Source organism: Anomaloglossus baeobatrachus, chromosome 5 (genome assembly GCF_048569485.1).
Source record: "Anomaloglossus baeobatrachus isolate aAnoBae1 chromosome 5, aAnoBae1.hap1, whole genome shotgun sequence".
NCBI classification, from domain to species: Eukaryota; Metazoa; Chordata; class Amphibia; order Anura; family Aromobatidae; genus Anomaloglossus; species Anomaloglossus baeobatrachus.
This window is the reverse complement of record NC_134357.1, coordinates 144,395,668-144,408,421: the sequence shown is the minus strand read 5'-3', so window position 1 is coordinate 144,408,421 and position 12,754 is coordinate 144,395,668. Positions and strand designations below refer to the sequence as shown.

The following is a 12,754-nucleotide window of genomic DNA, read 5'->3' as shown; positions in this document are numbered from 1 at the left end:
GCCAGCAGCCACTACAGGTGTAGTGTCGGCCTAGCTTCTCTGCACTCCACTTCCTTGCTCTCTCAGCTCCACTAGCCGACTGGCTCACCACTACGTCCCCTCTGTGCCTGCCTCTGCACACTCCTCGTCTTCAGTCTCACTACCCACCACTAGCTAGGAGGCGAGGGCCATGCCCCCTCCCTGAGTCTGCTCAGGGGTCCACTCTAGCTGTGTGTGTGTTCCTGGTGTCTGTGTGTCCACACCCTAGTCAGCCTCTGGGATTACCTTTGTTGTACTGCACCCAGCATGGGTGCAGTACTCAGTGGTGCCTCACCAGGTCAGGGGCGCCACACACACATAGCCTTAGAAGAAACAAAGTAACAACTATTCAGACTCTGCAGATACACAACTTACATTGGCTCACGCAGGGCATCCAAATTGCTACTGAGTGATAGATAAAAAAAAATGTTTCTAGTCGTGGTCTTATTTGGAACTGTATAGCCCGTTTTATGACCTTTATTAATTATACCTGGTTAAAGAGCATGACAATATTACAAATCTATTTTTCCTGTGAAACTGCACTGAAAAGACTTCAGAATAAATGATCCGTTGTGACAGCAGCCACCAGGGATACTGCCTACACCGTGATACTTGGTGTTACCTCCAACATGTTTAACTTTTCAGCACCCCACCAGGGAAAATGGCTCTGACAGGTTTGTCAGGCACCCAGGAAAAAAATTCTACATGGTATATATGTGAAAAGTATTTTGTGCAGCTCCATTAACCATGTTTTATTCATAAGGATCTTCTGCTGGTTCACTTTCAGAGTGGGCCACTTAAAAGTAACCCGTGTAGTATTGAAGGAGTTATAAATCCTGCTCTTATTTCTGGAACTGGGTCAAGCATAAAGAATAGAGATGCTGAAAAGACAGTCACCCGCACATTAGACTCCTGGTGCAGCTGTGAAGAGGCCGGGTATTATCTAGAATATTTCCTTCTCATCATGTCATGAATAAAAATAAATACGGTACATCAGTTCCATTCAACTGTGTCCTGAACCAGTTTCTGTAAACTATGGGCAAGCTCATCATAACGGATTCCAAATATTCACATAAACCGTTGTGTAACATTGCAAGTATGCATTTATAATGAGTTACAGCTTTTGTTATAGCCAAAAACTGCACTCACAATTCTGTTGTCTCATTGTAAACTGTTGTCAATTTTTTTACCAGACACACCCTGAAAAAGGAATCTGTCAGCTGGCTTTTGCTAGGTAATCTGAATACAACATTATGCAAGGGTTAAAACATAGAATTCAGGGATGCCTGTCTTGTTAAGGTTCGATCTTTTGTTTCTCTGGAATGTTTGTTTAAGCAGCAGGACTTACTATTGCTAGGACTACATTGTCTCTTTAACAGCAGTTTTGGCATGCCCCCTCCTCTGATTAGCAGCTCACTGTCAATGTTCATTGTCTATAGAGAGCCTGGTGTGGGCGAAGGCAGCTCTCAGCTCTACTAGATAGCTAAATATAAAAAAACAAAATCTGATTGTGTCAGAACTGCTGCATTGTTGGATTCATCAGGCCTACACCATGCTGCTCTCAGGTGAGGTAGCAAAAACCTGCTGACAGATTCTCTTTAAAAGAGGTTGTCTTGGCTTATAAAAGTTGTCCGGCATTAGAAGAAAAGTCTGCCGTCACTTTACATGAGTGCAGACTGCCAAATAGTGCATACTGTCACTTTTCCACTGGAAAAAAAGATTGTTTTATTCAGCTCACCCAGTAGTAATATTGGTGTTTCAGTGGACAAAAAGTCTTTCCTCCCCAGGGCAGTGCACGGAAGAAGCTTAAAGTCAGTGTTCAGGATTCACCAAGAGAAGGAAGGAGAAATCCAGCATCACTTCCAGAGACTAAAAAAATCAAAAGGTTCATTAAATCTTTTTAAAATCCATGACAAATGTTAAAATAAGGAGATATTCTTTGGGCTTACTCGTTTCGAACTTTAGTATATATACGCAACTTATCCCCATCCCGCCTGGCCGAGGTTATTTTAACAATTGTATTTACTCTTAATGAGCTGATGTCTAACTTATGGAATTTCAGAAAATGTTGAGAAGCTTCTCACAAACTGCGTGTAGTTTTATTCTGTATGTCATATCCATGTTCTGAAATGCATCTTCCTAAAGGATGTGTGGTGCATCCACCATATTGCATCTTACAAAAGGTCAAAACTAATAACATGTATAGTAAAAGTGCTACTGCAATTTATAAACAATTTTATGATATATTCTTCACCAGTAAGGGAAGGAATAGTTTTCTTAGTAACCTTGGTAAGATGCAATATGTTGAAAGCACCACACGTCCCCCTTAAAGGGAACCTGTCACTAGATTTTTCCCTACTAAGCTAAAAGAATCCCCTTCTGCAGCTCCTGGGCTGCATTCTATGAAGGTGCACCTTGGCCCTGACTCCCCTTCTAGACCCCAAAAATAACTTTATAAAACTTGGCCGTTAGGTATGCTACTTACCTGTGTTGTTCAGATGGGCGGGCTCATTTTCTGCTCCTGTCCCCCCTCCTGCCGCTGAGATTGGACAATACCTTTAAAGAAAACACCCACACCCCCCTGGGGACTGAAAAGTGACTAAACATTTCTCATCTATAGTCAAGAGCATAAATATATTAGGTGCAGGAGGTAATAATTGCACACAGGCCCTTAAATCTAATTGCACTTGGACCCTTAAGTCTAAAGGGGTCCAAAATGTCCCTTTGGACATTGGAGATTGGCGTTTCATTTCTCCTGCTTCCAAGATCGTGGCACGGGGAGTGCAAAAGTCTTTAAAACCCGTCTTCCTTATGCTGTGAGTTAGGAAAAGCACAGGAGGCATGGTTTAGATTTACCTCTGCACTTCTCATAGTGGCCATTTTGGAAGCAGGAGGAATAGAATGCGGATTTAAGCAGAAGGGGCAGCAGAAGTCAAATGAGGGCACCCAATGCCCATGAGCTTCCACTGTCTCATTTTAACAGGCCCCTTTAGAGTCCAATTGTTAGAAAAAGTGGGGGTACCAATGGCGAGACAAGTGGTAGCGATCAACAAGTTATTACGTATCCTAAAAAATATAAAAAAGCTTTAAAAGGGAATGTCAGCAGATTTTTGCTATGTAAGGTGAAGACCACATGCTGCAAGGGTTAAAAGATAGAATTCAGGGATGCCTGTCTTGTCAAGGTCAGATCTATTGTTTATTTGTTATATTTGTTTAAGTAACAAGACACAGAAGGATTTATCTTTGCTTGTAGCCAAGTGCTGGCCCCTTCCTGTGATTGCACATTGAGAGTGAGTTGTCAATCTCTATTGAGTCTGGTGTGGGCGGGACAGCGCTCTCAGCTCTGCTACATGGCTAAATCTAAAAATTCTGATTGTGTCAGAATAGCTGCACCCAGTAATCTAAGTGATACAGCGTTTGATTCAGGGTCTCTTTGTCTACGTCATGCTGTTCTCATATCAGTTAGCAATAACCTGCTGACAGATTCCCTTTAAAATTTGCAGAATTGTAAATATCGTTCTGAAATAAAATACAAACTGTTACCCATGATAATTAACGCATGTAGTGTGTTATTTTCGATATTTAATTAAAATATTTAGACTGCTAGTTTGGATTAATAGGTTTTTGTTTTGTTTGTCAGGAAATTAAGATACTTATCTGAAGCTTTCCTGGGAAAGGACACTGTATCTTCATGGAGGCTATTGTCAAAAGACTTATTCCTTAGCCCAATAAGCAGCAGAGTAGAGGGGCCAGGGCAAAGTAATATTTCGTTTCTAGCAAAGCAAATTTACATAAGAATTATGCGGGCATCACAGGAGACGATCTATCGTGCGATATGTCGTTGGGGTCACGGTTTTCGTGATGCACATCCGGCATCGCTTGCGACGTCGTCCCGTGTGACACCTATGAGCGTCTGTAAACGATTGCAAAACTGTTGCGAATCGCAAATCGTGTACAGGACGCTCATTTTTAAAAAATAGTTTATTCTTTTTTGCGCTGGTTGTTCATCGTACCCGGGGCAGCACACATCGCTCCGTGTGACACCCCAGGAACGATGAACACAGCTTACCTGCATCCCGCGGCTCCCGCCGGCTATGAGGAGGAAAAAGGTGGGTGGGATGTTTACGTCCCGCTCATCTCCGCCCCTCCGCTTCTATTGGCTGGCGGCTGTGTGACGTCGCTGTGACGCCGAACGTCTCTCCCCCTTCAGGAAGTTGAAGTTCGACGCCCACAACGAGGTCGTTCAGCAGGTAAGTCCGTGTGACGGCAACTAATAGCCCGTGACGCACAAACGACGGGGGGCGGGTACACGATAGATCAAACCATGTGAAGCCCGCATTAAAGTTGTATGGAAAACTTAAAGAACATCGTTTTTGCAAATCAGTAGCAATCAACTGATGGGTCCGCATGCAGCAATCCCTGGTCTAGGCTAGTGTGAAGAGAAAGGTACAAGTGTAAACAAATTACCCCTATGTACATGACATCCATTGTGTGCCACTGGCAAAGAGTTAGCTGTGTATGAGGGTCTCTCTCCATTCACTTCTATAGACGTCCCAAAAACTGCTGAGAAAGCACGTGCAGGAATTTTCAGAGCCAAATGATCTATTCCATGTCCTGTGAGCATGCCAAACATCATGAAAGAGACAATTCCTTTCGTACACAGTTTATGAACAGTATATTTGGCCAAGCGATTTGTCTACAGTATATTTTTAACTATTTTCACTCTTGGCTATGTTGAAACGACGGCTAGCAATAGGGTCGTATGAAGCATCTTTGCTGACGCATACCCAATGGACAGCGTCAGGGATGGGCTCTGTTCATTTTGCACCAATGTTTGAGGTATGGGATTGATGGACGACTGTGCAATACAAAAAGAAGTCATGTGTACACAGATTGTGAAAAGTCTGGCAGAAAAGGCTCAAGGTTTGGATTCTCTGAAGACTGATAAATTAGATTAACTAGGGCTTTAAGAAAGTCGAATGCGGCTCACAGATGGGATGAAGTTCATATTTATAGGAAAAGCTTTCCTTATTTCTGTGGAGCCACTTCAATGCTGCACACTCCAGATTTCCTGACTGATCTCAAGCCAAGTAGACAACTAGATACTGACTGAATAAAAGTAACCCCAAATCACAGTATATACTGTATTCCTATCATGTAGAATGGCAAGTAAACGGACCAAGAGAGGGTGCAGTGCCTGCAGAATCAACCGTAAATTCGCAGTGATGCCAGGAGTCAGATTGCCCCACCCCACCGATCATCCATCCTAAGGATAGGTCATCAATATTCTGAACCGCTCTCACCCTAGAAAGCACAACTGGCACAGAATGTATTACCATATACCCTACTAAAAAAAAACAAAACAAAACAAAACAAAAAAACACACATCACGGGACATGAAAACCTTGTCAAAGCCAGAACTTTTTTTTATACAATGATCGTACTACACAACTGATATCTATTTTAACTTGTCTTGTTCCAGGGCTCAAAAACTGGCAATGCAAATGAAGCCTATGGGCTTTAGGACTGAACATAAGTCTTCGTTGCACAGTTATCTTTACTTTAATAGCTGGCATTTTATCTTTACACTACATAAACATGTTCTCTCTCCTCTGTATTATTTATACGAATTCATATTTAATGATGTAATGTAGGAAAAACTATTTTCCGAAACCTCTAGATCTCGTCCTCCTCTGGAATACTTCTAAAACAAGCATATCTATAATTCACTCGTGCATCCAACTACCCGAGTGTATATCATACACAGGTCTACCTGACCACACATAGATGTGCTTGATACTGCCTAGGGGGGCCGGCATCTGCCCCAAATGTGATCCTCATAAAAAGGTTTCAGCAATCAAATTCATAATCAGATCATGAGTGTCCCGACCCCTAATCTGTGTCTGCGGGGGGTTACTGAATACCACAAAGATTTTCACAATCCCAATGCTTATGTACCGCCCCGCGGGCTCGGCTGCGACCGCCGAGCCGCTCGGATCTGTGCTCGTACGGTGGGTGGTGGCTCGAGCTCCTCACGGACCCGGGGGTCACGTCGCTCTGCAAGGGGGTTGGTGCTACACGCAGGAACTTCAGTAGGGGAAGTTCCACGGCCGGAGCCTCGGCGGTTTGGTAGGGGTGTAAGTTCGTGATGCCACCCACGGGTTGTGGTGAATAGATGGACACCACCGCTGCCATTAACTAGGCTTCCCGGGGACGGTGTTGCGCAGCTTGGTGTTGACCCCTCCGTGGGTAGGGGAGTGATGGTCCCGGGGGCCCGAGGGAGGTGCGGAGGTGTGGGAGCGGGTGCGGGCGTATGCTGGCGCGATGCGCGGCCCGAAGGCACTGGTGTACTCACTATGACACAATACACTGGAGTCTCTGGTAAACCAAATGGGATGATGAATGGGGCCGCAGCCGGCTGCAGCTTCTCCCAGAATAGGTTGGTGGTTTCCGCCTTTCTCCTGCACCTTTTTTATGTGAATGTTTGACTCCTATGCCTAAGCAACGGTAGTCCGCTCCCCGGCTTTCTGGTTGTCGGAAGAGCCCCGTTTGCCCGCAGACGCTGGCCCTTTGGGTCTCTATGCCTTGGCGGTGGCTTTACCCTGTATGGTTGGGCTGTTGTCTTCTAACTGGTCTTGTGTGGGATAGGTCCTTAAGTCCAGTCCGCAATCAGTTGATTTGACTCGGCCCTGTCGGTTCGGGGCTTTGTACTGGGACTGAGTACCCCTCCTGATGCTTCGGTTTCCAATTGGTTCCCCGGTTCAGTACCGGCGGGCCACTGCCCGACCCCGGTCCCTACGGTTCCACCGGCTGTAATTCCAGCTCCTGCAGGCGGCCCCCACCGTCTGCCTCCTTGCCAGAGGTGACTGGGCTCAGACCCAGCCACCTAAGTAGGCTATTGGCAGGCCTGGTCACAGGTCTGCCCTTGAACTCAAACCTCTCTCCTTGTCAAGACTCATCTACCTGTGCACTCGAACTAGAACTTGTGTCTTTCCCGCCTCCAGGCCTGTGAACTCCTTGGTGGGTGGAGCCAACCGCATGGCTCCGCCCCCTGGTGTGGACATCAAACCTGGAGGGTGGTGACAAGGGTTTCTTGGTTGGCTGCTGTCACCTTTCTAGGGAAGGGGGTGTGTGCATGGGACTACCTGACTAGTCCTGGGCGTCACATTTACTATCACATAAAACGCTCTTCCGAGGAAACAAGTTGATAGTACATAGCTGGATGAACAATAATGTCCTTACCCTCAAACAGAGGAGCTGATTTAAAGGAAACTTGACAGCTAATGCATGCAGTCTAAACCGTGAGCAGCATGCATCAGCTGTCAGGGTCCCTTTAAGTCAGCATGCATCGGCCACTGGCTGTATTATCCCAGTCAGGGATGTTTGACTCCGAAACGCTGTGGAGTTTCAGAGAAGAACATACTTTAACAGCCGCCCGGGGACCAAGCCGCATACTAGTTGGACAGCCAGATCCCAGGCAGAGTATCCGCTCACTGACAGGTCTTTGCCTACATCTGTATATAGAGAGAGACTTGTTAGTCCAGAGCAGGAAGAAGCTGCCAGGGACCTGCCTGTCTGACTAGTCTACAGTGCAGGTCAGTCCCCAGCAGCTATTAAAAGCATGCTTTTCTTTGACACGCTTCAGTGTTTCAGACTCAAACACACCTGCCTAGGATCATACTGCCAGCGGTTTGGGCAGCATGTATCAGCTGTCAGCTTCCCTTTAAGAGAAGCATCACTATAAAAACGCATTTGTGTACAGACATTGAGAAAACTATGATAAGTTCTACACCCTGTGAACATCAAGCATTAAAGGGTTTCACCGACCATACGCTATCCTTAGGACAGGTCAGGCAAATCCACTGATCAGTTGTTTTCAGCTCTGGCGGTGGCTGAAGCTCAGCTCCCCTTGACTTGAATAGGATCGGGGTATGTAGACTTTTAATATCTACTGTGTAGGCAAATAATAAAGGACAAATAGTAGAATTTTGCATTACAATCATTTAAAAAAAAATAAAAAAATTGATTTACAATATGATACGGTCAACCTCTTAATGGCATGCAGCTCTTTCAAAGATAAGTCCAGCAATATCTTTACCTGGCCTGTTAAGGCCCCTTTACACACTGCAACATCGCTAGCGATATCGCTGTAACGTCACCAGTTTTGTGACGTAATAGCGACCTCCCCAGCGACATTGCAGTGTGTGACATGCATCAGCGACCTGGCCCCCGCTGAGAGGTCGCTACAAGTCGTTCAGGACCATTCTTTGGTCCTTTGTTTCTGGCTGCACAGCATGCATCGGTGTGTTTGACACCTTTACAACGACATTGTTAGCGATCCAGCCCATAGGCGTGCTAGCGTTCCCTTTCCAGAGAGGTCGTTCTGCAGGTCCGTATCGCTGCTGTGTCGTTGGCCAGATCTGCCTGTTTGACAGCTCACCAGCGACTGTTAGAGACTTTCCAGCGATCCCAGCAAGGTCGAGATCGCTAGAAAGTCTCAGTGTGTAAAGGGGCCTTTACTCTGTTACTGAGAAATCAGTGTTTGAATTGATATGCAAGTGAGGCTGAAGAAATATTTGTAGATATTTGTCACTCCAGCTCTATTCCTCGCCCAGTGCTGACTGACGGCTACTGTGCCTTAAGTCACACAGCATAAAAGCAAAAAGTCAGCCAGGAGGAGGCAGCACTGGTTGGAAAATGGAGCTGGAGTGACAGAGGCTTCAGATCTATACTAGCTCTTCAATCTCAATTACATAGCAATTGAAACGCTGATATCTTAGTAATGGAGGACAGACTGTTGATGTAAAAGTGTTGCTGGACTGGTCTTTCAAGGAGCTATATGCACATATAACTGGTGGTCTGCGAAATTCTGCTGATAGATTCCCTTTAAAATTTGTATTGTTAAACGGTGTCCATGTAAAAGAGAATTAAATGTCTAGTAATGTTCTGCAGAATATTTCAGATGTCCCACTTGCAGACTATTAACAGAATACAAGCTGCTGTAAACCCCATTCTGCAGATAATTCATGCAGACAAGTGCTTATTAGCTAAAATAGAGCTAGATAAATATTACCACTGGATCAGGGAATCAGATCAGTTACAATTTTGTAATATTTTTAAACGGACTCCACAATAATCCATAGACAAGGCGGCTCTATACTCAATACGTGCTTCTGAACTTAAACCTAGTATGAATCTGGCATCACAACCTCAGATCTGGATGACTTCCATACGGTGACCCTGACAGTAGGTGGGCGCCATCCTCTGGAACGAGCCATCAAAACAGGGAAACCAGAGAACGTCTTTATCCGCCTTAGACGTGTAAAGCACAGAACTGTGCTTATCTAAAAAGCCACAAAAAAGTATTAAGACAATAAGGCCCTGGGCAAATTGCCAAAAGGAAAGTTGAAATTGCAAATCAGAATGACAAAAAAAAAAAAATAAATTTGTATAACTTCTGACTCATACTCAACAAAGCCGAGATTTCGAAAGATAAATATACTGTAAGTGCTCAGTACAGATTACAAAAGAGCATCGCCAACCAGGAGACTGATCCGTTGACATAAAAATGAGATATTATGAACAAACTAAAAGGCAAGGTGGCACCACTGTGAAGGTACTGTTCAGAGGCATGAGGATGGCAATTATAATCAGGTCGTGAAAAAGACAATTGGGGGGGGGGGGGACTAGAGCTGACCAAACTAGGGGGTCCAGAAGCCACATCAGTGCTCCTTACTAATAGGCCTGGTATGACATCAATGTAGCAGCACAATGTAGGCAGGGGCATATCTAGGGGGGGCTGGCAGGACATCAGTCAAGGGGGCGCTGTCGGGCTGCCTGATGCAGCACTCAGAGTCTCCCCGGCGGCTGTGTTTAACTGCCCTCTGTAGTGGGAGCTATTCTCGGAGTCCAGCAGTCAAGCTGACAGTCTGACTCAAAGTGTGGCGCACAGCTCCCTGTGATCAATTGCATGGCACAGTGCTCCGGCCGGCAGACTGCCTCTGGCTCCTGCACGATCTGCTGTCAGATTACAGGAGAGTGATTGGGGAGAGGACTGCACGGCACTGAGGAGGCTGCATAGGGCTATGTGCTCAGCCTCTCACCCTCCTGTCCTGTGCACTCAGCCCTCTGTGCTCGGCTGTTCAGGTCTAGCACCGCAGAGGAGTCAAGAGACGAGAATGAAGCCAGCGCACACATTAACAAGTCAGTGCCCGGCTGCTGCATCCATCTTACATGAGGAACTTGTGCTCCACCTGATCTTACTAGGGCAACTAAGCATTAGGTACTGATAGCTGAGCTAAGTGTGTTTATATGTAATATATACATTATATCTAATGTATTAGTGACTTCAATGTTCAGTGTATGTATGCTGTATATATACAGGGTGTGAGTGCTGTATACAGCTTATGACTACTGTGTACGGCATGTGTGAGTGATGTGTACAGTATATAGTATAGCCAGTGTGTCGAGTCTGTGTGCCGTATACTGCCAGTGTGTCAGAGCTGTGTGCGGTACACGGCCAGTATATCAGAGCTCTGTGCGGTATACGGCCAGTGTGTCAGGTCTGCGTGCGGTATACTGCCAGTGTGTCAGAGCTGTGTACTGTATACAGCCAGTGAGTTGGGGCTGTCTGCTGTATACTGCCAGTGTGCGAGTACAATGTGTGGTATATGGCCAGTGTGTCAGAGCTGTGTGCGGTATACGGCCAGTGTGTCTAATCGGAACCCTCGCCAATCAGCTGTTTTTGGTGCAGATTGCAGCTGTAGACGGCCAGAGTGCTCCATTCCAGACCCCCCGCCAATCTGAGGATTATGATGCGATTCTTGTGCAAATAATTCAGCAGTCTAACTGCACCCAATCACTGACGCCGACACAGAGGGGTGGGTAGGGAAGGAGTAATATTCATTTTGCATTAACATACGTTTAACTAGCCAGCGCGCTACTAAAGTTTCCGGGGCTTACAGCAACACAATGGGGCAACATACAGCAATAAGATATCCTGAAATGGCTGCCCAAGACCTATTTCAGGATACTAGTCGTATAATGATCCTTAATTAGGGCTTATTTTTGGAGTTAGGCTTGTATGTTAAGCATACTCAAAAAAAGGCCAAAAAATCCTGCTAGGGCTTCTTTTCAGGGTAGGGTTTTTGGGGGAAACATGATAATCACTTAGTCACCAAGCATATATAGTGGTGTGCACTGACTCTTGAGGTGCCCTTTCCTGTAAAAATCCCTTCTATCTTATCCCCAAATAAAAATGGTTATTAGGTTTTAGCAAACAATTTACATGCATTAAATCACAAGTCTGGAGCATCTTTTATTGTGTATTTAAAATAGAAATGAACAGGAACAGTCTCAAGGACGTTTTGACAAATATATTTTAAAACTAAAAAGATGGTTTCTGCATTTCTACATACTTTAACTTCCCATGAAACACCAAAGTTGAAATTGTGTTTCTTGGAACTCCGTATTGGGCCATTTCTCCTTATTCCTCTTAATTCATGAATTAATTGAGAACAGGGTGTTACTATTTCCCTTGTCAAGGGGATGTGTCCTTGCACAGGCAACCTTGATTAGATGGAGTCAGACTTTGTAAGCAAACACCTACAACCAGTAACGTATGATTTTGTGCGTTTTTAGGAAAAATAACAGCATAATAAAAAGAGCTCTACGAAAAAAGGCTCCACAATTGTTAATGTTATTTCATAGGGAATGCAAGCAGTTATTTAGAGGCAATCTCTCAACAAGTTTTTGCTACCTCATCTGAGAACAACAAAGAGATCATGAACCTAATGATGTATTACTTAAGCTGGTGTCACACATAACGACGACGACAACGACGTCGCTGCTACGTCACCATTTTCTGTGACGTTGCAGCGACGTCCCGTCGCTGTCGCTGTGTGTGACATCCAGCAACGACCTGGCCCCTGCTGTGAGGTCGCCGGTCGTTGCTGAATGTCCAGCTTCATTTTTTCGTCGTCACTCTCCCGCTGTGACACACACATCGCTGTGTGTGACAGCGAGAGAGCGACGAAATGAAGCGATCAGGAGCCGGCACTGGCAGCTGCGGTAAGCTGTAACCAGCGTAAACATCGGGTAACCAAGGGAAGACCTTTCCCTGGTTACCCGATGTTTACGCTGGTTACCGGCCTCCGCTCTTGCTGCCAGTGCCGGCTCCTGCACTGTGACATGTGGCTGCAGTATGCATCGGGTAATTAACCCGATGCATACTGTAGCAAGGAGAGCAAGGAGCCAGCGCTAAGCGCGGCTCCCTGCTCTCTGAACTGTGACATGTAGCTGCAGCACACATCGGGTTAATTAACCCGATGTGTGCTGCAGGAGAGCAAGGAGCCAGCGCTAAGCGCGGCTCCCTGCTCTCTGAACTGTGACATGTAGCTGCAGCACACATCGGGTTAATTAACCCGATGTGTGCTGCAGGAGAGCAAGGAGCCAGCGCTAAGCGCGGCTCCCTGCTCTCTGCACATGTAGCACAGCGACCTTATGATCGCTGCTTCTGCTGTGTTTGACAGCTAAGCAGCGATCATAACAGCGACTTACAAGGTCGCTGTTACGTCACCGAAAATGGTGACGTAACAGCGACGTCGTTGTCGCTGTCGTTTAGTGTGACACCAGCTTTAGTTTACTCAATGCAGTGGTTGTGGCATGATGAGTTTTTAGATTTAGCAATGCAGCAGAGCTGAGAAAGCTTCCCCTGCCCACATCAGATTCTGTATGT

At 45.7% G+C, this 12,754-nt stretch overlaps 1 protein-coding gene across 4 annotated transcripts in view; it reads right to left on the bottom strand.

Moving 5' to 3' along the window:
• Nucleotides 1-12,754, bottom strand: part of MARCHF8 (membrane associated ring-CH-type finger 8) — a 326,522-nt gene that overhangs the window by 266,067 nt on the left and 47,701 nt on the right. The window contains exon 2 of one of the 4 annotated variants that reach the window (XM_075348957.1): nucleotides 1,757-1,887. The exons of the other annotated variants lie outside the window; for them this stretch is intronic. The gene's annotated coding sequence lies outside the window, so the exon portion shown is untranslated. The remainder of the gene's footprint in view (nucleotides 1-1,756; nucleotides 1,888-12,754) is intronic. 4 annotated transcript variants of the gene reach the window in all.